We start from the raw sequence: 2,807 nt of genomic DNA on the forward strand, positions 1-2,807 counted from the left end.
ATGCTCTTCCTTATAATTGGTGTACCACAACATTAAGAACAAATTTCCGTATGATTCCCGACCTAGGATTCTCAATTGTGTTTCAGTCAAGATGATTTTTGCATCCTTAATTTCTTTACCAAGAGAGTAAATCCCCTTAAAACACGATCTGTATATTTTCCTAGGTGTTTTTGCAGGTGCTTTCCCATTCTTTTTGGTATTCTTGGCATTACCTATTGATAGACACATTTTTGTGCCCAATTTTGTCTCGATTCTATATATTGTTAGGGCTCATTTTTGTACTTATTATGGTGTTTTATTTATTTGTAGGTATTTTTGGCCAATAAACATTTTTGGAAAAAATTGGCTCGAAAAGTTGTCGGAAAGCACCCGGAGGACATTTGTTATTCGGACTCTAACTTTGGATAAGGGGTAAACTAATTACTAAGGGGCATCCCATTTCCAGGAAGTTGCTAATCGCACCCCTACTCTGGATAAGGGGCAACCATCTTCAACATTTCAAAAACCAGGTTTTTGGCGAGAAAATAGGTGCAGTGAAGAACGGTTTTGGCAATCGTGATTTGGAGGAGTTTGAGGTCGATTAAACCTCTGATTTTCATAGGATAGACTACTTATGGGAATAGGAATCTGATATGGGTGTTTAAATCGATTAGACTGGGCTCAATCGACGGATTTTTCTCAGACCAGAAAATATAGAAAGTCACGTGTGTGACCTGTTTTAGGGAATTTTAGAGAGATTAAAGCGATGTAAACCTTCCCAAAAATTTGTATCTATCTAAGGAAGAGTTTAGAATAAAAAGGAAATCTCAGAAACGCGTGGAAATTCTAAAACAAGAAATTGCCGCAACTTGGCCGTGAAGAGAAGGAAAGAGATTTTGGAAGATTTGGGAGAGATTTAATCGGTATTTTTGATATAAATAGATGTCTTGGGTCATATAGAAGAGGGGTCGAGAGTTTGGGAACCTAAGGAGAGCCAGAGAAGAAGAAATCAGAGCTTTACCAAACTCTGTTTTTTCTGCTGCTGCTGCTGCTGAAGAGGAAGAACGCGAAGAACATTGACGCACGGGAAACAGTCGCAGAACAGTGTCGTTGTTTAACAGCTGAAGAACATTAAGCTGTGCAGGGAAGTCGTATTCTAGGGTCTTAAAATCAGCGACAAAGCAACAGTTTTTCTGTAACAGTTCCATTATAACAGCTGTTTTGCAACACCAATACACTGTTGCAAACAGTCTGTGTTATTACTTTTCACTCTTTTAATCATCTTTTGAGCAACAAACACATATTTTGAGATCATGATTAATATGAGGAGCTAAACCCCATTGCTGAGGCGATAGAGGAAGCTATTTTTCCAACAAAAAGTGGTATATTCTATTTTATCTTTTTATTTGCAATAATTATATGATTATTTGCCTTGAACTGTTATTGAATATGATTTTTATTTGAGTGATTGTGATCTATTTTGATGGAGTATGCTTAGTTTTAAGACTTTTGATGCTTCAGACTTGGTATTTATAATTATTACTTTTGAAAATCTACTTGTTGCAATATTTTAGAATCAAATTAAACAAGAAAATTGCATAAATATAAGTATTGGTGTAATCACTTTGAACTTGGAAAATTGTGGAATCTTAGCCTCAGTGTTTCTTTTAGTATTGATATCATCTTTGATTGAGTTTGCTATAATTTTTAGTGAGTTTTCTATTTTATTATTAGAATTTAAGTCTAATTAATATCCTTCACAAGTCTGGGAATCGAACCACTTTTACCACTATCTACAAATCACATCACCTATATGTTGAACATCAGTATAACCATCAGTACATATCGGTATATAGCAACAAGAAAATTGATAAAATGTACTGAACACGGAACAAATGTTTATAATAAATAGTTGTAAATATCATGATAGATTGATGAATTAAAATCCTATTGTTCTAAAGGATTTAAACAACTCATACACTAACCATGTTCATGCTCTTTTCCACAACAAGATAATATATACATGTTGGTATGTACTGTTCCATCAGAAAGAAAAATAACAGGTCATATTGATATGTATTGTTTGCATCATAAAGCAAAATAACATGTCATATTGATATGTATTGTTTGCATCATATAAGGGTTTAAGCAGTACCTAACAACAGTACATACCAACATGTACTAGTTATTATATTCAAGAATAAATGATATTTGTACAGACAAATAGAATCATGCAGCATATCAATAAAAACCCCTAAAAAATTCAATCAAATGAAACCACTATTATGTTACTATAAAAGGGAAGATCTACTAATTCAGCAGCAATAGCTTCAAAAAAATGAAGAACAATTGTTGTTCTTGCTTTCTTCCCCATTGTTATTCGTGGAGGAGTAACAGCAACTGTCGGACCAAAAATTTTCGTCTTCTTCTTTGGTCTTGGAGAAGGTGTACTTTGTTCTTTTATTACTTCTTTGATTGTTCTTTTAATCGTTCTCTTGTTAACCATTGTTGATTAGTGAAACGGTTTACACTGATTTTAAACCCTAGTTTTTTCAGTTACAGGTAGTTTCGATGATTGATTTTCAGTTATACATTTTCGATTAATGAAACTGAAAACCCTAGTTTTCGAATTGAACTTTCATTTTGATTTTGTTCAATTTGAATGTTGAGAGACGGTTGCATATTTAGTTTTCGATTTTAATGTTCAAAGACGGTTGCAGAAAGCAATTTCTATTTTGAAGGTGTACTTTGTTATTCACGTCGATGATTTCACATGGGTACTGATGAGCAGTAATGTAAATTTCACTTTTTAAATCTTTTTTGGACCT

Source organism: Papaver somniferum, chromosome 8 (genome assembly GCF_003573695.1).
Source record: "Papaver somniferum cultivar HN1 chromosome 8, ASM357369v1, whole genome shotgun sequence".
NCBI lineage: Eukaryota > Viridiplantae > Streptophyta > Magnoliopsida > Ranunculales > Papaveraceae > Papaver > Papaver somniferum.